This window comes from Sander lucioperca, chromosome 14 (assembly GCF_008315115.2).
Source record: "Sander lucioperca isolate FBNREF2018 chromosome 14, SLUC_FBN_1.2, whole genome shotgun sequence".
In the NCBI taxonomy this organism is placed as follows: Eukaryota; Metazoa; Chordata; class Actinopteri; order Perciformes; family Percidae; genus Sander; species Sander lucioperca.
The window spans coordinates 30,743,982-30,767,956 of record NC_050186.1 but is presented as its reverse complement, the minus strand read 5'-3'; the positions used below and the strand labels follow the sequence as shown (position 1 = coordinate 30,767,956).

General features: G+C 41.1%; 1 protein-coding gene and 1 long non-coding RNA gene across 2 annotated transcripts in view; one reads left to right on the top strand and one right to left on the bottom strand.

The window, feature by feature from the left end:
• LOC116045153 overlaps positions 1 to 23,975 on the bottom strand; it is an 810,130-nt gene that overhangs the window by 140,643 nt on the left and 645,512 nt on the right. The window lies entirely within an intron of this gene.
• Positions 16,856 to 23,975, top strand: part of lpar1 (lysophosphatidic acid receptor 1) — a 48,206-nt gene continuing 41,086 nt past the window's right edge. The window contains exon 1 of the mRNA XM_031292669.2: positions 16,856 to 17,300. The gene's annotated coding sequence lies outside the window, so the exon portion shown is untranslated. The remainder of the gene's footprint in view (positions 17,301 to 23,975) is intronic.

Here is a 23,975-nt window from a genome sequence, read left to right as displayed (position 1 = left end):
TTTCCCTGACTGACATGCAACAGTCCAGTCTTGTGGAAGTGGAATCACAAATTGTTGAACTAGACATTAGCTGCTCTGACATACTGCAGTTGTCACTATCAACCATTTTATAGTTTTTCCATATAATATATGGGCTGTTAAACTAGTGATTGTGCCCTGCTACCCTGCCTGAGGTCACAGTGACAGTTTAGCATCTGGTTTTTGACTTCTTATCACATTTTCCCAAAGATTAAGTTCTAACTTGTTTTTGTAGAGGGTGTAGATAAAACACAGGTTTGTCTATTTGAAAGGAATATATGGCCATGGACACAGAAGGTAGTCATTTGTGTAATTGGTGACCAGATCTTGAGAATGGGAGGAACATTATCTGGGAAACAGAGGTACAGTCTCTTCTTTTATAATATAAATAATAAAATAATTTGCTTCCCTTTTATTTTATTTTTTTACAGAGTTGTCCCTTGGGGGTCTGGTCATTATTCGTACTTGGGCAGGTAAACACCCCAGCACATGTCTCTGAAGGAGCCTGTAGCATATTCTAGCATTTCTGTTGGCTGATATAAATGATATTTGTCCAATAACCACAAAAGGGATTTTGACAGAAAAATGGGTAAATACTCTAATAAACTGAAGAATCTACATATCCGAGTGGGTTTGGTAAAGCTGTTTAAGTTGGCATTAGCATTCAGTGCATTTTGAAGAATATTTGAGTTTGTATTTCTGCCATTTAGGCAGCTAGCCTACATTGCTGACAACAACTTGACTGTGGAGATTTGGCTCAATATTTCAATTACTACGAAACAACCCGACCTGGGATTTTGTTTGGACAACCTTGTCCTGTACTTGTGCAGACTAACAGATCTCCAGCTGTTGCCGTGGCTCGAGCATGCAGTTTTTAGAGTTGATTGTCTCCAACGTGAAGTTTAAGGGCTGTCTTTCTTCACACAATGCAGCAGTCAGCACAGCATCACAATGGGTGGTAGATCCACATCCTCCCTTCTAGCCATTAAAACAAATAGCTCTTTATCCAAGAATGTGTGTGTGTGTGTGTGTGTGTGTGTGTGTGTCTGTCTGTCTGAGTAAGAGCAGATAGACATGTTTACCTGTTTTTTACCTAGTGTTGTGTGTGCACACATTTGTATTTAGTCCTGGAGTTCTCTATGTAATTCTAGTCGGGCCAGCTGACATAGATCTTTGTCTATCTACTGGTTGACTCTTTTTTTTTTTTGGGGGGGGGGGCATGGGGCACGTCCACCTCAATATTTAGAACACATGCATTCCTCCCCCCTAATAAAAACCTGAAAGTAGCAGAGGACTTTTATTTCGAAGAACTGCTAGAACACGACTCATAAGGTGTGGTCACACAGAGCCGATAATCGGCCGTTGGACAGTCTGGCGAGGTCAGTGACTCGAGTCTGTTCGGTGTCTTCCGTGCCGTTGTCCGTCCAAGGGGCCGTCGGCCTTTATTTTGGCCGATTTGACATGTATAAACGGCAGGGTGGGCACTGCCGGCAGTCGGACTCAAATGACCCATCTGATTGGTGGAGTGCTAACCCGGAAACGGGGAGCGGAATGAGCGTGAGTAGAGTCTCTCAAAATCTGACGAACATCTTTTAAACTGACCTTTGTCGATCTGAAATGAAGACAGATTCAGCAACTGCATGGCCTATTTCTCTCGCTTAAAATGTTTTCAGAAACACGTTTCGGTGAGCTATTTTAGTACAATATGAGATCGTATTCTGAACAAGCCGCCATGACGGTCTGCCTTTGAATTTCCGGAGAAGTCAGACCCATGTGACGCGTTCGTCCAATCAGCTGCCAGTTTTCATTTTTGGGCGACAATACCGATTAGCGTCGCCTGCTGTTTTGGAGACGTATTACGTCTCGTCGCTTTGGTGTGTTCCGAGGCACTTTTTTGACCAATTTGGGGAGACTGATCAGCCCAACTGCCTTTTCTGCCGACGTTTGGCAGTCGGCTCTGTGTGTCCACACCTATAGGCGCACCAGTGCCTCTGGTAAAAGGCCGGGTGGCAGTATGCAACTTCAAAAGCAATGGGTGCAATCTGCCATAAAACGTAGAAGAAGGAGCAGAAATGCACGGTTAAAGCAGAACGGCCCGTCCTTACCCAGAAAACGGCTGTATGGGTCGATTTTGCAAGCAGCTCATTACGAACTCTCGTGGCTGTGGACAAGAGCAAACGAGGAAGTGAGGTGACAAAGTATAAGAGCGCAAAATTCTGTGTAAGGGAGGAAGTTGGGGTGGCAGATGGGTCAAACAAACCCAGGACTTTCTTTCAGGAGACCGGGGTCTGTGTCCCGCGTGAAACCAAAAGTCAACGGACATTTTGAAATGAACTGAGTTTTACCGCCACCAAATTTTGTACAGGTGTTCCTGGTCCCCTAGAAATGAATATTACAGACTTTGACCAAAATATCCTGCTTCAATGCTTCAGTATCATTGGGGTTTCTAAGGATCAATATAAGAGTGTATTCCAATTAAACCCACAATACTGTATGCATAATGTAATAATACGTAATGTGGTAAGACATAGAAAACAAAATCCGGGCAAATAGAGCCACATTTATCTTTTACAGTCAGTGAGACTAGATTGTCATTTCTCATTTGTAAACTATATTCAAATAATCATACAGATGCAGGCATGAAAGAAAGAAATACATGTATTACAGATGGTGAGGACAATCTAGACAACAAAGTGAATACAGTGCTGTCTGGGACGTTGATCTGCAATATCAAATTGAAATGTGCAGATAAAATCAGTTGTCAGGAAGAAGTGGACGGAGAGACACAGGAAACAGAAGATGACAGCGTGAGATTAGAGAGGGATACAGGAAGCAGGGAAAAGTGGCAGAGTGGAAAAATGACAAAAACGGAAAGACAGAGAGGAGAGAAAGAGAAACCGAGAGGGGGAGAGAGAGTGTACAGTGTGTGAGGGTTACCACAACCATGCCACTGAGTGGTGTGTTTACATGGTACCACACCACTAGGCTTTTAACCACAGACGTGGCACTGCTCCGTGTGAGCGTGCGTGCAGCTGTGTGCATGTGCACTCTGTTACTGAAACACTGACCGCATGCACGCCTGTGGCTAGACATTCAATATGTTTCAATATGCAACCTGTGATTTTACGATGCAAACTTGGGCTTTAATGAAATCTGCGACTAATTTAGTTTCACAGACAGGTGACATTTGAACCAAAATCCCTTGTACGCCTGTGTCAATACCCATTGGATTACACAATTATGAATCCCCTTTACTGCTTCAACTGAAAGTATGCTTTTTAAAGTATTTAAATGTAGCTTGTAATTTCCACTACCTCAGCAAACTAAGATAACATTTTATACTCCACACAGCAGGATAGCTGGGATTATGTTCCAAAGCTGTACATGTCAGAATAATTTATTTACAACAATTTATACTCTTGCTGAAAGGAACACATCACATGTAACCTTGCCAAAAGGCCTTTTAACAAAGGCAACCGAAGAGAAAAAAAAAAAGACTTTGATCATTTGATCATTAGCATAAAGAACAGCTATGTAAGGCTAACTCTTTGGTTTCTGGGCACATTTCAGTCACAAAAAATGTTACAAAAAAGTAAAAAGAAGGGCATCAGGTTCTGCTGTCGGAAATCAGCAGATGACATGTCAGTAGTGGTCTGTAAACGACAGGTCTGGACCACTCATCCTATGACAAAATTCTAAATATGAGAAAATTGGTGAATGCCACAAATATTCTAAAATTACTTGTATGTGCCACTTAAAGCAACACCAAAGCACTTTGGTCCCCCTACAGGTCCCCTACAGGTTGGAAGCGGAATTGTCCATTACCAAACTACATTCATTCATTCATTCGAGCTACAGATCCGCTACCCGATCTGGCAAACTTGCATAGTGCGGTTATAGCCGATAGAGGGCCGCAAAGCGAATGCAGAAGTGCCGTTCACTCTGTTACGAGTTGATGAACCACTGAAATGATTTTGGAAACATTATTTTAAGGTACAAAAGAATCTTTGGTGTTGCTTTTAGAACACATCCATTCACTCGAGTGGTTCTTGCATGAAGCCCATTGCACAAGATGGGTCTAATAAAATCTCTCTTACAATCTGCGTGACATTGGTATCAATTTTAAAACATGGCATATTGTGCGATGCATCATAGCACTACCATGTGAAAAAAGCAAGTGGACTCATCCTAAACCCACGTGGTTTGTAGCAGCAGTCACACTGCGAGAGATTGGTCCTACATCTCTGACAGTCACTGGATGTGTCTCAGCATGAGATGAAAAACTCGTCTGCTGCTTTTCTGCCAATTACTGATTCATGTTGTTATTTGAGAGGATTTTGTTTTTACACTTAAACTCTGCGTTGTTCATCTTTAGTACCTAGATTATTTGTAGTGTAAGTGTAAGAAGAGAGGGGAAGAAGAAAGGTGGAGACCTTAGAGAGAGGCAGTGGGAGCAAGAGTTGTAGGGAATGGAGGGATGATAACAAGGAGAGGGATTGGAAAGCACCGGGGCAAGGAAAGGTTGTGAGAGGAATGAGGTAGTGAGAATTTTTGTGTGAAAATTAGGAGGAAAATATAAAAGGTGAGGTTAGTAGGCAGGAAAGGGTGGAGGAGAAAAGAGTGAAACCTGATAGAGAGGGAGACAGGAAGGAAAAGGCGGGCTAGCTAAAGAGTGAGATGCCAGCAAGGGAGAAGGAGAAAGAGAGAGAGAGAGAGAGAGGGAAGAATAAAGGAAGGAAAGGGAGGGATAGAGCCATAGGAGAGAGGTAGGTACTGGCATGGGGAGGGGATGGAGGGAGGGGTGGGGGATGGACACAAATGAAGGTAGAGGTGGGGGGTTCTTCAGCTGCTTTCTGAGGAAAAGCAGTTGAAAGTAATTGGTTCCTGATGTGAAGCTGAGCTTAGTTCTCCAAATAAAAGGCCTTTCTGTCAGCTGTAATGGCTTTTCCATGCTGCACTGCTCTGGTGGGGGCTACATTAGCATCCCAGCATAGCTTATGACCTGCTTTGAATCAGAAGGTACACAAAAACACAAATGTACCAACTGTGATGGCCTGATAGCATCAAAGGTCTTTAAAGAGAGTTTCTGCGACAATACAATCTAATCTGTTAGAGGCTACGGTCGATAAGAATCCAAGCATACAACTGCAGACTGTAAGCTGTTCAACAATGTACAATATAGCGTTTTCACACACACACTTTACAGTTGTATCCAAGCATAACTAATGGACAGCCAATGCCCAGACAAACGAGAAGGACAAACGACATTGCAAGAAAAGGAGAGCGTTTAAAGGAGTAGTTTGACATTTTAGGAAACTTGCTTATTCGCTTTCTTGCCGAGAGTTAGATGGAAAGATTAATACCTCTCTGAAATGTGAAGCAAGTAAGAAAGCTAGAAAGTGCATTTCCCGAAATGTTGAACTGTTCCTTTTAAAACAAAAAAGTTCTCAAGTGTGGAAACTGCTGCAGGTCCAAAGAAGAGGGAAAAGATATGGTTTCAAATTCATCTATATTACTGGGGGCCAAGGTTATTATAGTTTTGCATTTTTCAGTAGTTTTTATTTTTATTTCGTTTTGACTTTTTGTTTTCGAATTCAGTTTAGTTGTAATTAGTTTTTAAAGTGGGTTTGCTAGTTTAGTTTAGTTTTAATTTTTTGAAAATGCTTAGTTTTAGATTAGTTTTAGTCTTAGTTTTAGTCTTTTTTGTAATATGGGTTACTTGTTGGGGGATTCAAAAAGGTCAGAAAAAGTATTGTATAATAACTCAACAAAAACATCATACAATTTTAGAAATATGTGTTCACAATGTATTCAACAATAACACCAGTACAAACAATGTACATATGATGAGAACAAATATGTAAACAGTCTACACAAGACGCCGCAGTAAAATGTGTATCATGATCATGTGTGCCAGGAAAAAACCTAAATAGCCAATAGACTAAAGAAGACATGAACAGGTGTTTTGAACTTTGGTTTGAGTAAAGTGGCGAACTTTTTGAAGTCAATCAACTCACACAGTTGTGTAGACATCCCAGTATCAATACACACATTAACCCATGCTTCCTCCCGGTTACGGTGTTCCTGCGTATTTACTAACCAGCAGCTATCGGGTCGCCGGAGAAAGCACTCCTGTAGTGTTCTACGTATGTTTACTTGCCTGATTGCCTCTTTCTCTGTGTGTGTGACTGTGTGTTTGCTTACCTGGTTGCATGACAGCATTTAATTGAGTGCATACGTGTGTGTGCACATGACGGATTAGGCCTCAAAAGCTAACTAAATAAACAAGTTTTATCTCGCTCGCTTATGTAATAATATGTAAAAAAATATATATATGTATCCGCTGGTTGCCTGGCAATGGCTCAGAGATAGTCTAGCACATAACCCCCTGTAAATATAAATGGTGAGTTTTTACACTTTGGTTTTGTACGGATCCAACCAACAAGATGTAACTTCTCAATTAGTGAGCTTTAGATGTGCTGGTGGATTTTGTTAGTGTTGGAGAGTGCAGGGTAGCTGTATAACTGTGTAAACTTTATCTTTTATGCTTATTCAATTGAACTGGCCGTTCAAAAAGAAAAGAAAAATCCCTTCACAATGACAGCCTGGCAATGACGCCAACTCTATGTGGTTTAAGACCTAGTAATTGCAGGGGAGGCTGTAAACCAGTATACAAGAGTCCATTACAAAAGAACACTTTATCACTGATACAGTCATCGACAGAGAGAAGCCATTACCATGTATCATCACTACCTGAGACAAAGGAAGTCCCCATGGCTGATCTGTCGTCTCCATCTCATTAATCTTTGCTGCTGACAATAACAGAGAGAGACGAGAGAGAGAGAGAGATGTTGTCCGGAACACACACATACACTGTTACACAGTCAGTCTTACTGTCATCATGTGCATCTGGTCTGTATAATTTAGCCTGTCAGATTGTAATCGTGAAAATAAAATCTCTGAGTCAGAGGAGCAACACAAAGGGAGAGGAGAGCTGGAAGTTTAGAGAGGTTTACTAAATATGGCAAAAAGGGATTTTGATTATTTATATATTCAAATATTTTTCATGTACTGTAATTATTCATGACTTAAAGGACTATTTTGTTGCTTAGTACCCACATAAAAAATGATGCAGGAACTGTGTATTGCTCTGTCTGATAAACCTTAATTTGAAAATGTACATGAAATCATAAACCGTTACTACATTAGAAGAGGATGACAGTGGCCATATGTTCTGTCTTTCTTTCCATTATGGGTGCCTGACTGGAGCTTATTTTGGATGTTTTTCTTTGACTGTCTCATTATTGTTCATTATTCATCATTCATATGGTTGTTGTGTAACATTTATATGGAGGCTTTTCATAGCCAAGCCTATTGTATCTACATCAACAATAGCTCATAATCACCCTTTTGTCACGCTCCTACCTGAGAGTTTTATTTACTTTGTGATGTAATTCATGTCCCTGCCCCCGGGCTGTTTATGTAGCCTTTTCTCTCTTCCCCCACTTCTACTTTTTTCAACCATTTCCTCTTATTTCACCCTACCTAACCCCTTGGTCTCTTTCACTCTCTGGCCCCACTACTGAAATTGAGCACCCTTTGAAAGCCATGTGCCTCCCTCCCTTTGCTGTCATATGTCCAAACCTCTGAACTCTTTATTTCTGTCTAATTCAATCCTCTGATTGTCTAATTCTCTCTCACTCCCAAGATGGTGGTGATTGTCTCTCGGGGTGATTTGTACCTGCCTCTAAATGCTTAAAAATCTGAAAGGAGTTTTGTATTGGGAGACAGAGCTGGGGCTAATCAGTAGTGCAGTTCATGCTTAAGAAGAGGACCTTTGTTTTACTTAAATACACAAATTCAAAGTGGCAAGCCTCCCTTATGTACATAACTAGGCTAAATGCCACATGGAGCCGGACCTGGTTACATGATGGCTTTAAAAGGAAGTGAGATTTTAAACCAAGTTGTTATCACACAGAGTTTGCACTAAACTTTTCTTTTTATTTGGCACATAAAAAAACTCGCCACTCCAGCGGCTCTTTGAGGCCGTACAGCAGTGCTTTGAGCAGAATGCTAATGTAATCATGCTAACATGCTCGCAATAACACTGCTAACATGTTAATAATAAGCAGGTATAATGTTTACCTTATAAGTTTAGCATGTTGCCATGCTAACATTCAATTAGCACTGAACACAAGTACAGCTGAGGCTGTTGGGAGTGTAAGTTCTGCAGGTATTCAGTCGAAAACCACTAGTATTTGCCAATTTGGAATTTTGAACTGATGATGGCACTGGATGGAAAGTCAGTGGATCACCAAAGTTATTACAAATCATACTTGGTGGTGGGGGGGGGGGGTATGAATGACATTGCCATCTGTAGAAGCATGTTGGATAAAAATAAACCTTTTATTTGTTTTTTTCAGCCTTGCTGTTTACAATAACCAAGAAATCTATTTTACGCGACCCTGATTAAGACAGTTGAGAAAGCGCCTAGGCAGGATATTTAGGAATTTTGACAATCTGTATGTTTCCAAATTGTAATACAAAAATGTTGCTGAAATGTCAGAGCGGAATTGACAATGCCAGTTGCTCTCTAGGCATCAAACAACCTCATCTATGGGTAACTACAGTATATCAGACACATAAGCCAAATGGTATGTGAATTATCTTTTAAAAATTCCTGTTTATCTCCTATAGCACTATTCAATGTCGACAAAAATGATGTGATCGTTAGTGCAGGAAAAATGTCTATCAAGTGCGTAGTGATCAGAACATAAGCCTGACTCAGGTGATTACATGTTGTCTACACCTCCAGCGACTTACAAGGAAGAAGTACATTAGCTAAACGCATCTCTGCTCTTCCCTCCCATTCCAGTTAGTCTACTACAAACACCTAAATGCTACCAGATGGAGCATAAGCCTGTGGGTGTGACACATTAAAAAAAACAACTCTTGTGGATTGTGCTTACAGAACTAACTGGTGACTTGGATACATGCATCAAAAGTCAATGAAATTTCTTGTTGAGGTGATATGACCATTTTTAATAATTGAGTGACTTTTAATGGTAGACACAGGTCCAAATGACAGGTTTAGTAAGGTTGGTCCTAGTCTATATTCACGACGTTCCATTTCCGGGATTGCTCTGTTGTCGCCGGAAATTCCGCCAGATGTCACTCTTTTCAGCCGAGTGTCCGTTACCTTCCGCTTTCTTTATGTTGTTACTTTAAAGCTTTAGTGCGTAACCTTTTGATATCAATGAACATCCGTTACATTCAAGCCATTGCCAAATGAGTTGCTACAAAGCTAATTAAGACTATCAGCTCCACACAACTCTCTCTGTATTTCTCAGTATGGCTATGTTCAGAAGATTGTGTCATCTGGTGACTTTCCCGCGCAGAAACTTGAGTGAAGATATTTACCTCTTCTGAAGAGTCCATCATGTTTTTTTAATCCTCCGTGTTCTCCTTGAGCTACTAACAACTGCGTGGGGGATGGCAGGGGGCGGTGCATGGTCACAGAAGGCTTGTATCATGTAGACGCGCTGACAGTGTTAGAATTCCTCATGGGGGCGGTGGAAACTATGCACTATAGCTTCAAACTCCGGTGGATTTATGAGGACTATGGTTAACTGATCCTCAGATCTCTGCAAGGTAAATACAGACAGCTAGCTAGACTATCTGTCCAGTCTGAGTTTTTCTGTTGCACGACTAAAACAATCTTTTGAACGTACACGTTCCACCAAAACAAGTTCCTTCCCGAGGCTATTTTGCAGCGGGACTGGTGCGATTGTGATTGGTTTAACGAAATACCAGTAAACCAGAGCATGTTTTTCTCCTATCCCAGAATGCTGTGTGGACTAGCACCGTGGCTCCATCCGGCGCTTAGCACCGCCCAAGACGATTGTGATTGGTTTTAAAGGCATGTGACTGCAAGACCCTCTTCCGCAGCGCTGTGCAGGAAGGTCTGGCAATGCGAGACTAGGTTGGTCCTTGAGAATATAAAGGCACTGCAAAGTATTTAGTAGTGTAATGCGGCTAGGATGTCTTTACTGCTTTAGAGTGTTCTTTCATGACATACCAGCTTGCCAACACTAGTTGGGTGTAATTATTCATGGTAAACAATCAATCAATGAATCAGATATTTTGATGAGCAGAGTGACTTGACAAAAAAAACAAAGTCTCAAAGAAACAGCTTGTGTCAAAAGATTTCTACGACAAACAGTTTGTGCATCAACATATCGTGAAAAAAAGAATACAAGAAGTACATGACAGAAATGTGAGGAATTATATCAAAGTTGATGCAATAACTTCTAATATGGCTAGTTAAAATGATGTTTTGTTAATATGGCTAGTTAAAATGATGTTTTGTTAATATGGCTAGTTAAAATTATGTTTTGGTTGTAGTTGCAGAGTAAATAACGGGTCCATCTTCAAAGTAGATCATCAGATATGTATAAACAGCATATAAACAAGTACACATGTGCCTAAAGCCATGTGAACCTGAGTCTCCCCCTTGTACAGTAGGTAGGATTCTCCTTCGGCCAGCTCGTAGATGTTTGCTTTCCATTGTGGGATACCACGGTTTAAATTTGGTCTGTTAGACTTGTGTGAAATACAGGACCTTGTATTACAACAAGCAAATGCAGCATAGCGGCCATGCAAGTATTTTCACAATTCCCTGAAAGCAAACAGATTTCCCCATTGCTGGTTTCTGTGTGGTTCCACTCATTCCTTTCCCATCCGCGAGTATGCCAGGCACTACAACTGACTTTATAAAACATGTCTTGCTGAGTCATTTAGTATTTTCAATTTTTCTCCCAACAAGTCGTCCAAACCATACGACGACAGGTTGTCTATTCCTGCCCTCTAATATGACCAACCAGTGGCGTAGGCAGAAATAGTATTTTGGGCGGGCCAGTACAAAACTGATGCCATTTTCAAAAAGACGTAGAATCAGCAAAAAGGACAAACTGAAAAAAACTGCAACAATTTTACCTTCCAACATACCGCATTACAACGACAATAGCAGCACTGTCTACAACATGCTCAACCAACAAAGCTCAGTTTGTACACAACAATATAAATAAAAACATGTTGATTTTAACCTATTCAGGCTAAAATATATTTGCACCGGCACAACCAGCAGCATTGGCTCTGCACAGCACTCTTATAAAATTAACCATTTTATTGCACAAAGTGGCAACTAAACATGAACCCAAACAGCAGAGAAGGCGTTTACATACTGCATGACATAGAATAGCCTACATCAGACAGAAATCGCACATGTAACATATCCTTTGTGCATTCATAACAGCATTGTTGCTTCAGGACTATGGTCAGATCATGAGCAGCACCGAACCGAGCTGGGCCGGGCCCGGACAGATATTTAGAAATGATGTTCGGGTTCGGGTCAGGCTCGGTCACATCAGATAAGGCACTGAACATTTTAAATTTAAAAAAGCTTATTATGTAGGTGCACACCTGTGTTAACGTGCGCTTGTTACCCCATGTGCGCTGATGCGCTCATCTGTTAACATTTCCGAATGTCTTCCTACAAACGCATGTGTCATTAGTATGATAGAAAAAAAATTAGATTTTAACTGTGTCGGGCTCGGGTCGGGCTCGGACATAGATATCCTAATGCCTGTCAGGCTCGGGCCGGGCTCGGTTACTGCTCTGTCAGACGCGGGCCGGGCTCGGACAGAAAAAAGCGGCCCGATCCGTACTCTAGCTCTGCTGGGGAAATGTCTGCACATGCTGCAGAAAAGCTCGTTGTTATTTACACTGTATTCCATCCAAGAAAACTGTCCATACCACTTTAAAGAGAAGCCATTGTTGTCGCGGTAACTTTTAGCAGTACATTGCTTAACACATCCATGGTACATTGTCTAAAAAGCCAGCTAGCTAACGTTAGCTGCTGAAGGCAGCCCGGAGAGTCGGCCTGTTGTTACCATAGCAACCACCTACATTCCAAGGCTTCCTAATTGTTTGATCCTTATTCTATGGTTTAAACAGTTTCGTTTTAATCAGAAGAGAAGACACATTAAACACACACAACTAGTTCTGTTATAGTATAGTTCTATTTCTTTTTTTTTCTTTTTTTTTTTTTTACATACATTTGAATATTTTTCATAACAAAATGTATTTGATCAAACTTGGCTGGATGGGCCAGTGAGTAAAGTGGGCGGGCCAGTGCCGCCCTGGCCCATTACTGACTACGCGCATGTGACCAAAAGGAACGTTTCATAAATTAGCGCCCTACCAGTGGCAGGAAATACAACCCACAGGAGTGTTTTCACTCCTCATATCTAAACCAGAGAATGTAACGGTCTCGGTTTTAAACGTTAACGTTGTGAAATGTCACAGTTTGATGTCTGACAACAAAACTACTTTAAGTTTAGAAAAACGTTGTGGTTTAGGTTATGTTACTTCACTTCTGGTTACACACGCGACGTAGAAAGTGATTTTTTTTCCCGGAAAGTTAACAAAAACTCGCCGTTTACTTTTATTTTCAAACGAGTCACAAACCCTGGTCTCCTGGGTGAAAGTCCTGTGTTTGTTTGACCCATGCACCACCCTAACCTGTCTCCTTACGCAAAATTTGGCGCTCTTATACTTCACGTCACGCTACTTCCTGCTTTGCTCCCATTAAAAGTAATACGGCCAGTCGGCCACTAAAATAATACGGCCACTAGAGTGTGCCGCCTCTACACCCTATAAACGTAAATATGAGTCACAATTGCTGCTTGAACAAACAACTTACGGGGTGTTTTTCGGAGGAGGACAGTCTCTTTTCTCCACATCACAATGCTCTCCACTTTAAAGGGGTGTAGGAATTAGTTACTATGAAAATGGATATAGGTGGCAGAGAAACTAAACACCGAGGCTGTTCTGAATTATGTGGCAAAGATGAAAAATATCTTAGTTTTGCATAATGCTCAGATCAGACACAGCACGTACATGTACGTCTTTTGTCAGGGTCACTTTATAATCGTTGGACTTTACATTCCTGCTGTCACTTGACCAAGAGAAATGTCCAACCCAGACTCACGGCAGTTCGTGAAATGGTCACATTATTTAATCTATTGATTTGTGTTCATCAGTGTTGGGAGTAACGCGTTACAAAAGTAATGCAATTACAGTAATGTATTCCTTTTTGCTGTAACGCAGTAATGTAACGCATTACTAATTAAATTTCGGTAATATTATACTCGTTACAGTCTCAGTAACGCGAGTTACAACGCATTTTAACGCAACATTTAGTGGTGCGTTTTTTTTTAAGAATTCACCAACACCGCGACACATTTCTTCACAGGAAAAAAGAAAGCTGTATTATTTTCCTGTCGCTGTATTCGATGGTTGAGATGACTGCAGAGACAGATACATTTGCGAGATGGATATTATTTTCAGGAGTTATTACGCTGCGTTGAAGTGAGCTGTCCTGTTTCTGTTCCCGTGGTCAGAGCCAGAACCAGAGACGGTACGGACAGCATGTATGTCCCAACAGGTGACGGTACGGACAGCATGTATGTCCCAACAGGTGACGGTACGTCAGCGGCTGACAGATATAAACATGTTGGGAATTAATGTTGAGGCTTGCTACATGTAAATATCATTGCATTTTATCAGCCGTGGAGAGTAACTATGCCTGTAGTGGAATGGCTTCGAATGACGACCAAAAGCGCTTGTCTTTTACTGTGACCATTTACTGTTCAATATATTGCAGTTTTACAAACAAGAAAGTGAACAACTTGAGCCTGACGGACATGTCGCTTCTCAGTAAGCTAGCAAGAGTAGGCTACACAACAGACAACTCGTGTAGCTTACTTCAAAATAAAAAGCACTTCCTGTGACGGTTCGCAGTAAAACTAAATTACTGTTAAATAAGGTTGTGTAGGCTACCTTTTCACAAATCAGCTGTAAATCAAGTACTGTAAATAATATAAATAGTGAGTTTTAATCACACTATAATTGAACATTTCCTTTAGAGTGTTTTAAACTAAACAACATGAATTTCTTATTCAAGTGCTATAAACAAACATTTTACAACAATGCCGTACTTTTAATTGAGTATTTTCATTTTCTCCTAATTGCCTATTATACGTTTTACTTATCTATTTTTTATAGCTTTAGTTACTTTGCATATTTATATTAATTATACAAAATATGAATAATCTATGATGTATTAAAGTGGATTCACAAGCTAGCTGCCAAATCAAACTTCCCCTGTTATTTTGGTAAAAGTAACTCAAAAGTAATGCAAAAGTAGTGTAACGCATTACAATTCAGAGACAGTAATATTGTAATATAACTAATTACTCTCAAATGACAGTAACTAGTAATCTATAATGTATTACATTTTGGAAGTAACTTGCCCAACACGGGGACGTTTTTCTCCTTTTTTTCGTGGTGGCCAGCATGAAAATGTAAAGTAATGTATTTCAATGGGAAGCATATTTCGTGATCACAGCACGAAAGCGGTAGGGAGTAGTATGAAAAGCCAAAAATCTGCGTAGGGAGGTTGGTCGGGGTGATGGATGGGTCAAACAATACAGGACTTTCACCCAGGAGACCGGGGTTTACAGTCTGTCGAGACAGTGAAACGAGATCAACAGCAACATTTGTTGTTTTTAAATGCCTACAACAACCTATGTGAATTATGACTCGTTTCCGTCGGCAAAAAGTTGACTAAACGTCTTAGGGAAGTGGCTTGGTGGATGGTTGGGCCCACACTGTTTAAATGCTGTGCTCAACCAACAGTCAGAGATCCTTTCATAACTTTAACTAGGTAGTTTTTGTGCCTAAACCTAACCAAACCTTATATATTGCACTGGCAGATCAAAGAGGGTAATTTAAAATCATTTTGTGGTGAAAGTCATTTTTTTAAGAGTTTTGAAAGGCACTGACTCACGATGCCATCCTGCTGATAGAATCAGAAAATGCTCATATTGGTTGTTTTGTAACTACATGACAAACACCAGACCAGACAGGAGGGGGCAGAGACAGGACTTCCAGGATCAGGGTCGTCAACAGTCATGGCATCACAGATTCTGATTCTGATTCTGATTTTGTCAAGAGGCCGAAAGAAATTGGCCGTGCTAGGCTCTCAGTCAGCTCCTCATGAGGCGTCCTAGATGCATATTTGTCTATATGGTCTATATGGTCTATAATAAAGTCAGAAAATAGTTAAAATGCCATGTCATAACTTTGCTAAACCGCAAGAAGACGTCATCAAATCATTTTTGTTTTGTCTGACCAACACTTCCAAAACCTAAAAATGTTCCGTTTTGTATCGCACAAGACAAAGAAGAGCAGCTATCCTCGCATTTTAGAAGCCGGAAGTGCGGAATAGTTTGTTGTTTTTACTTGGAAAATGACATTCGCAAGGAATTGATGATCAAAGCAGTTGCAGATTATTTTTCTTTCAATTGACTATATTGACTATTACATGAGTGTATGAGAGATGGTGTATGGGTAGTCTATATCCAGGACATTCCACTTCTGGGATTGCTCTCGCTCTGCCGGAAATTCCGCCAGCTTTTCAGATGTCCGTTACTTTCTGCCTTCTTTGTGTTGTAATTTAAAACTCTGGTCGATTTCTGAGGACTATGGTTAACTGCTCCTCAGATCTCTGCAGGGTAAATCCAGACAGCTAGCTAGACTATCTGTCCAATCTGAGTTTTCTGTTGCATGACTAAAACAGCCTTTGAACGTACGCTTGTTCCACCAAAACAAGTTCCGACCTTCCCGAGGCTATTTTGCAGCGGCACCGTGGCTCCGCTTGGTGCTTAACGCCGCCCAAGACGATTGTGATTGGTTTAAAAATTCCCGGAATTCTGTGTGGACTGGTAAGACCCTCTTCCGCAGCGCTGTGGAGGAAGGTCTGGCAATGCGAGACCAGTGTATCAGTAATGCTTTGAGGACATTGCGAAAGGGTTAATGTTAGGATTAGGGGTTGGGATGGCTGTTTTATGTTTCCCTGGAAATTGGTCTTATATGTCATTCAATGTAAGTGACGCGCTCACCTTAATGAGACAAATGAGAAAATGTTCTATTGTTTCGATGTATCGTGGCTTTAACGCATCATTTTATTCCACAGCCGCGGTGGTTGGTTTGCTACAAACACCTCACAAAGTGTTCACAGATGGTGTAAAGTTGGCAGACACATAACTGTCCCTACCAAATTTATATTTTTTTGAAGTTATTTCTCATAACCTGAGAACTTTGAAAGAGAAGGTTTAAACTTCACTTGGCCACCAGCACTGGCAGACAGGAGGAAATCTTTCCAAAGGGCTATATTATGAGGAAGGTTAATTGGTAAGGAATACAATTATGTCTTTGAGTCCCCTCAGTGTCAGTATCACGCTCTCTTTTTCTCTCTGCTTCACTCCACCCCTCTCTGCCTTCCTGTCTCTCTCTTAACAAGTTACTGAAAAAAATGTGTTTCCAATTAGGCAGCAGAGGGAAAAGGAACAACTCTCAACTGCGAACACTACAATAAATGTATGTGGGAACAGTTGCATTTACGTCGTGAGATACAGGCTAAGTGGGAAAATTGTGAATGAGTGAATTAAATGCACTTGTCTCCTGTGTTAAGAGATAAAAAAAAAAATGCACCAGTGTCAAGAAAAGTCTGTTTTTTATTTTATTATTTGCAGACAAAATGTCTCTACGTGCAAAAAAAAAAAGAAAGATCATTAACACCCTTCATTTAAAAATGAATTCTTTTGCAGTGTGTGTCTGTATGTGTGCGTGAGGCGTGTGTGTGCGCGACGTCATGTGCAGACAAAGGTCCTCTCCTGCAGAGTGTGTGTGTGGCAGAGAGAGAGAGAGAGAGAGAGAGAGAGAGAGAGAGAGAGAGAGAGAGAGAGAGAGAGAGAGAGAGAGAGAGAGAGAGAGAGAGAGCTTGGCGGAGCCGTCGCGCCAGCGCACAGAGGCACGGAGACGCAGACACGGAGCATCAGGGCGACTTCATCTGGGAACGAAACAACACAACAACTTGACAAAACAGGGACACACCGGTGGGCGAACAACAACAACAACAACAACGTAGGAGGTATTCTCTGCACGGACATAAAATGAAAGGGTTACCTGGCTGTATTTTAGATTTGGAGTCGTTTATTACACCGCTGCGACTTTGACACAAGAGTTGCGCAGAGTCTCTAGGAGTTGTCTGTTGGAGGCATTTCAGGCACCCAGAATCAAACTTGACTTGGGCATCCAGGAACCAGTCAGGGAGTACGCTAAAGTACCTACTGCGCTCTTTGGAAAGGAAAGACACAGTAAGTATTTCTTCTCTTTATCCTGCTTATTGCATCAATCCTTATAAATTCAATCACATTTGCTCCAAACGGGGTGCAATTTCTCTTCTTTTTCTTCTATGGCTCACTTATGCACGCACGCATGTGGGCATCTTTACATAATCAAAGTATACCTGCCACGTAGACGCGTTGGGTTGAGATAAAGGCTTTGATGGCATTAGCAGATGCTGCGCACACCGTTATTTCGTTAGGAGACGTTCGGCTGTGCGCACTATATGGGCTCGGGAACGGGGACGCTGCAGGAACGAAGGGACTTGTTTCGCCAGAGCTAGACTCTTTATCAAACTCTGGGATTGGAACAATATTTGTGGAGTGAGTGAGCGGAAAAGAGAGGAAAAAAAAAAAAAAAGCAAAACAAGCGGGCGTTGGGTCTGGGAGTGAAGGTTTGACATCTGTCTTGATTTTCCACGCTGATCTGCAGTCAGAGAATGTGTTTTGGAATTTTCTTTTCGTTTTTCTTCATTGAATCCCTTCCTCTCTGCCAAATGTAACCCCACTTCCCTTAAAAAACAAAACAAGTTATCCATAATCCAGGATCAGTTGTCCTCCCAACAGGAAATACTTGTGTCAGCACATGAAGGTGGAATTGCAAAAACATGATGAAGAGGCCAGCAGCAGCAGATTGATAGTCCTCAAACATTTCTTGTGGTGTTGGCATCCTCCCAAAATATACGCCTTGATGCTGTCTACTACCGGCTGGAGTCGATACACCCTGCTGTGACCTGGACTCAGGCCTTGAAATACAACAACAATCTCACCAACTAACCTCACTCCTCGCTGAACTCCGTTAAATATGAGACAAAGGCTAAAATGATGTGACGTGCCACCAAAACAGGATCAGAAATTCTAGGTGTGTGATTCTCACCTGCAACGCGAGTGGAGATAAAGAATGTGCGTGGCTGTGATTGTTACGCGTTGTCGTGCTGTGACAGAAATATGAAAATAACATCATATGTTGTGTTTCCAAAGGTATTATGTAAAAAGTCAAAAGAAACATCATCCCTTTGCATATATAGTTCCGGCTGTGGCCAGGTGCATCCTGTGGTTCTTGAATTCAAGTACAGTCGTGATCACTCATGCAAATAGTTATGGTTTTTCATTCACATAAAAGGTGCTTATGAAGATCATTATCAGTCAAGTTATCAAGTGTAGCATGAACAGATATTTTAGTTGCTGCAAAGTTCATAATACATTGAAGCTGTGCCTACTACAGGGCTTTTGCCAGGGGCGATTCTAGGATCAGACCTTTAGGGGGGCTCAGCCCCTAATGACAATGTGACATGGATACAGTGCCTGGCAAAAGTGTTAACCCCCCCTCCCCCTTGCTAAATCAGTAATTTAATTATCTGATAATCTCTGAGCTAGCTACTGAACAACAATGTCAGCTAACGTTTTTTGACACTATTAACACTATGATGGAACTAAACCTGACACTGACTATAAGTCACAGTAATAACGACCAATTTGACACAATGTTCAGCATTTTTAGTTGCTTACGATTAAATTCTGACAGATTAGAGCGAGACTCAGCCAATGGCCGATTGGCCAACCCTATGTTTCTGTTAACCCTTTCCTTGACGGGGTTAGAGGTGTATAGCATTGGCATCAGCGACACAGGATATTAAATCTGTTTCAAGCCCTTTGAACCTGTAATTGTTAATTGTTTGTTTGTTCGCAAACTCTTAACTTGAAGCATTAAAGTTGGTTTAAAAAAAAAATAATTTAAATTTTATTTTATTATTATAATTTTTAGGGGGGCTGAGATGAAATTTAGGGGGGCTTGAGCCCCCATAAAAAGGGTCTAAAACCGCCTATGGCTTTTGCACTGATCTTCTGCTTGCCGACAGTTTTTAGAGCTACCTGACATAAACCCCGTATCGTAGACAGATCGGCATTGGCTCGTACGGAAGCCCCTAAAGGGACATGGGAGGGTTTTTTTTCTTCTGGTGTGCACAGGATACTTTCTGGCACGCACAAGAATCTGAGTAGCAGTCAGAATGGCTGCCGGGGAGGAGGGATTTATCTTTCTGTAAACGCAATGAAATGTCTTGATAGTGTCTTCAACAAACTTAGATGACTAATGATTAACCAAGATAAGGCAACTGTTAACTGATTTCATGCTGTGAATGTGAAATATTAACTTTAGCCACATAACGATAGCAGTACTTTGTTAGCTTCATTTTGCTAGCCTTAGATTGGTTTCACTAGATACTTTTGCGTGTGCACCAGAAAGTATCTTGTGCGCACCAGAAAGTTTCTCATGCACACAAGAAAAAAAAGAAGTCATGTCATGTCATGTCCCCTTAGGCGCTCCGCTTGAGTGTGATGTGTGAACTTCTCAAAACCCCGAGATAAGGCTCGCTGGTGTCTGTAAGACACATTCCTGAGCTAAGTTCCAAATTGCATTCGTTTCACATTTAAAGGCATACTATGTAACTTTTCCCTCTTTCCCCGCTCGCAATTGTGGCCGTGCTCTGTGCTCAAAGTGCTAATTATTATTTAAACTTTGACCTTGTTGCCGCTGACCATTCAAGGCGCAACCAATTCCAACAGCTGCGCTTTGCCTCTTTGGCGCCCGACCTCGCGGTTTTGCCGCAGATCATACGTAGGCGGCTTTAGTATGTACTGCAGCTGCCCTTACAAAGTTATGTGTTGCATGCAGTATGCATACAATTGCGACATACTACTTCTTCATAACATTGATTTGATGCCTTGAACTTTGACCTTCTTGTTCACTTATGCTGCGCAAAGGATTCTGGGTCAGAATAGCAAGAAAAGCATGCTGGCTAGTATACTGCAAAATATGACCAGATGCAGCAGGACATCCTGGTATTTTTGGCATACTGCATTTGAAATAGCCTCCTATGCATTAGGACATACTAAATCATTATGTGGCATACTAAATAGTATGGTAGTATGGGTATTGGAATTCAGGGCAGATATCTAGCAGGCTTAATATCTGGAGCTGTCAGGGACTCTGTCGGGGAGCTTCAGCCAGTGAGAACGCAAGACATGGGCTGAGGGGAAACCAGGGGGAGGGGTGGCCTGTAATTCACTGTATGTGTTGCATTTGCAACACGGACCAAAGTTGTTATTGTTGTACGCGGAGAAAAGGCTACAAATTGTAAAAACGTGTGGAAATAGAATATTTTGTGAACATGTGTGCCGTCAACAACACTCCCTAAAAGTGCTCAGATTTTTCTTTTTCTTCGTTTCATCGCTGTTTTATTGTTTTATTTAGTATTATTATGTGTGCCATTGACAACACCCTCTTAAAAGTGCTTTGTCTGATTTTTCTTTTTCTTCTTTGTTTTATTGCTGCAAATCAGCCACCAACAACTTGGAGCGCTTGTTCCTGGTGGACATCCAAAAATCCTGCCCCGCATATGGTTTTTCATCATGTCCCGTGTCACTTCTCGCATGTGTTTTTATGACAAAAAAAAGTAGCGTGGAGACTAGACTCAAGGATGCTTCCTGGTGAAAGATCTAGTAGTGTGTGAGCCCCCAGTCGATGGTGGGTCCGGTTGTGTGAAAACAAGACAGCAAATTGTGTAGTGAGAATTGTACAGCCAACTGGAACTCAGCTTAAGAAACTGTTGTGTGTTCAGGAAGCGGATTCAGAGGCCACTAAAGCTTACACTTGTGACTCTTAGTGAGCAACATCTTAACCACCTGTTGTTTTTTTGCCCAACGTGTGATGGTCGATGATTCTGACCAACACTTTGGCCCAAAGCAGAATATTTTAATAACTGCAGGCTGAAACTTGGTGCTTGTGTTCCCAGAGGAAAATTTCTAATCTCGCTGGAGTCACTCGACATTTCATTAGAAGCAGGTCAGGTCAGAATTTTCACGTGACCAACAATTTAGTCTGTTAGAACAAAACTAATGGCCTTTTTGCTATGAAATGTGTGTACATTTGAATTATTTTAGTGACTCCTTGATCTTTCCCTCTAACGTCATCAACAGGTCAACATTTTATGATTGATTTGTCCCCTTGAATTACCTTCATCCCAAAACTCAAAGAGAGATACGAATTGACTTAAAGCACTTAAATGCTCCCCAGAAGATTGCAGATGGGGCCCACAGGTGGCACAGAAGTAAAGTTTAGTTAAAGCTCCCATCCGCCTCTTTACACCCTCGCTTTGTAGAGCTAGCATTGTCAAAGACTGCAGTGAACAGAGGGTTAGTCACTCCAAATTGTGAGGAAAAATAGGAAAACTGACAAAGGATAGCGAGAATAAGAAGAAGATCTCTATCCATTTTGGTCATAACATGAAATACCCTTTACTGACGCCTTTAAGACAATTTATCATCTCTGTTAACGAAAAAAATAAAAATAAATGGACGGATCAGTGTGAAATTTGCTCTGGATGGTCATTATTTCACATTTTTGGTTTTTGGTGATCCCATGGCTTTTCTTTTTTAACATTTCCACATGCACCTAAAAAAAAAACGAAGTTTCTAATTCATCAGTTTTTTTAACTGATCATAAAGGTCTACTGCAAAAGAAAAAAAAAAGCCATATGCTCCCTGCGTGCTATCCTTGCCCTTTTGATGTTACCCAATTAATACTGATCTGAGGCTCAAATGGTGTGTGTGTGTGTGTGTGTGTGTGTGTGTGTGTGTGAATATTCACAAGAGATGGCAAGAACACTGTTTACCTCCCACCCACTGCCACAAACCCCAGGGGGGCTTTGATGGTATAGTGGAGTGTGAGAACCATTTACACTTCTGTAGATAGATTAGGTCAATAGCTTTCAAGCTGTTTTAGTTATGGAATCCACATTCTCAGAATAATGTATCACAATGAGTCATGTATTGACTGTTGACTTAATACTTTGCAATACTTTCCTGGTTGAAATATTTCATCCCATATTGACTTTAAACTAGGCTGAGACACATCCAGCAGTTCCAGAAGGATAGAGCAATAGGGTCTTCAGCGTTTTCAGGCTTGTGCTGAAAATAAGACATTTAAGTTTTCCACTTTTAACATCAAGAATTATTATTACAGTACTTATTAAGGAATTCCTCAGAAATAGGGCTGCAGCCCACTTGGTGTGCTGACCTATGGTTTATGGCCAGTTTGGTCTGCTTTAAGTCATTCTTACCAATTTGAAGTAAACACTCAACTGCAAATGTGAAACTGCAATTTTTTAAGAACGAAAGCAAATAAAGTCTTGAGTGATTAAAGACTATTTAGATGGATGGCATTTAAAGGTGCTGTAGGCAGGATTGTGAAGATCCAGGATTTAGCCAAAGAATTTGAACATCGACAACTTCTCAGTCCCTCCCCCCTTTCTGGTAAAGCCCAAATGGTCTCCTACGCCCCTCCCCCCACAATGGAGAATGAATGTGTGTGCATGAGCTGTGATTGACACGCAGTTAGACACCCCCCTCCAGCCCTGATTGGTGCATCTGAACAGGGAGCGGTGGATTTTTACAAATCACACTACAGGCTGTAGGTGGTGCCAGAGGAGCTGGATTATTTTTTTAAATTACCTGCTTCATGTAGTTCTACTGGCATAGGGTCAGTTTCAGCAAATATGACAGAAAGTTAGTTTTATAAGTCTTACCTACTGCATCTTTAACTCACAATGGCAAAATTAGCTTCCTTTCTGAGCAAAAAACACAAAAACACATTCCCTTTTTACCCATATCCTAATAGTAATGGATGTAATAAAATGCATATTAATCATCATTTCACCATAAGCACAGCTACTGCAGTGTGTTATGACATGAGGAGATAAGAGATTACAGATGACAGGGAGCGATTTCACCAGAAAAACAGTTTTGAAACTTTGCCAGCTCGTGACCGTACGGAGCAATCTGCAAGAAATAATTATTTAAAGTAAGAAAGGTTGAGCTCCTGTTAGATGCAATTAACTATATTTTATATTTTAGTTTAAGTCTTAAGTTTCCAAAACAATTCACAACTGATTTTTAATTTATCGGCCATCCAAATGTTTATGTATCATAAGACCTTTTCAGTGGATAATCACACTGTGTTTCCCTGGAAATGACTCAGCCACACTCCAAACATGGGGGAGAAGATAGTTCTCAGGAACTCAGTGGTTTCCTCAGCAACACAGGGAAGAAGTGCAGGCTATTAGTGCTTAAAGTTCAGGTTGATAGATTTGACAGGATTATAGAAACGCACTCATCCCAAAGTTATTCCACAACTTGAGAGAAGCTGAAAAGCTCAAAGAGGATAAGCCGATACCTCTGACATCTGACCTCCTCCTTGCTCAAACTAAACAAACCTCCCACTGCAAAGACTTATCGTCTCCCCTGAAGATGGCTGTTTTATGTTTCTCTGCATGAGCTCTGACATCTGTCAAAAAGAAAGGGTCCTTGAAACATCTGTGTTGTGATTACTGAAGGCATGGTTTCTCCTCCCCCTCGTCTAAGGACCTGCATTCCACCCATTCTTGCTCCCAACGTCCAGATTGTATCCACATTCATGCAGGTAACAGGGTCACACTTTATGAACCATTGTGGCAGAAATGAAGTTTCCCCCAAGGCCATGTGAGCAGTGAAATGATTCAAGCAAGAGCTCTAACAGCCGTAGAAATAGTAAAGATACAACAAATAGTTACAAAGATGTTTTTTTTTAACAATTTGTTTATCGACATCTTC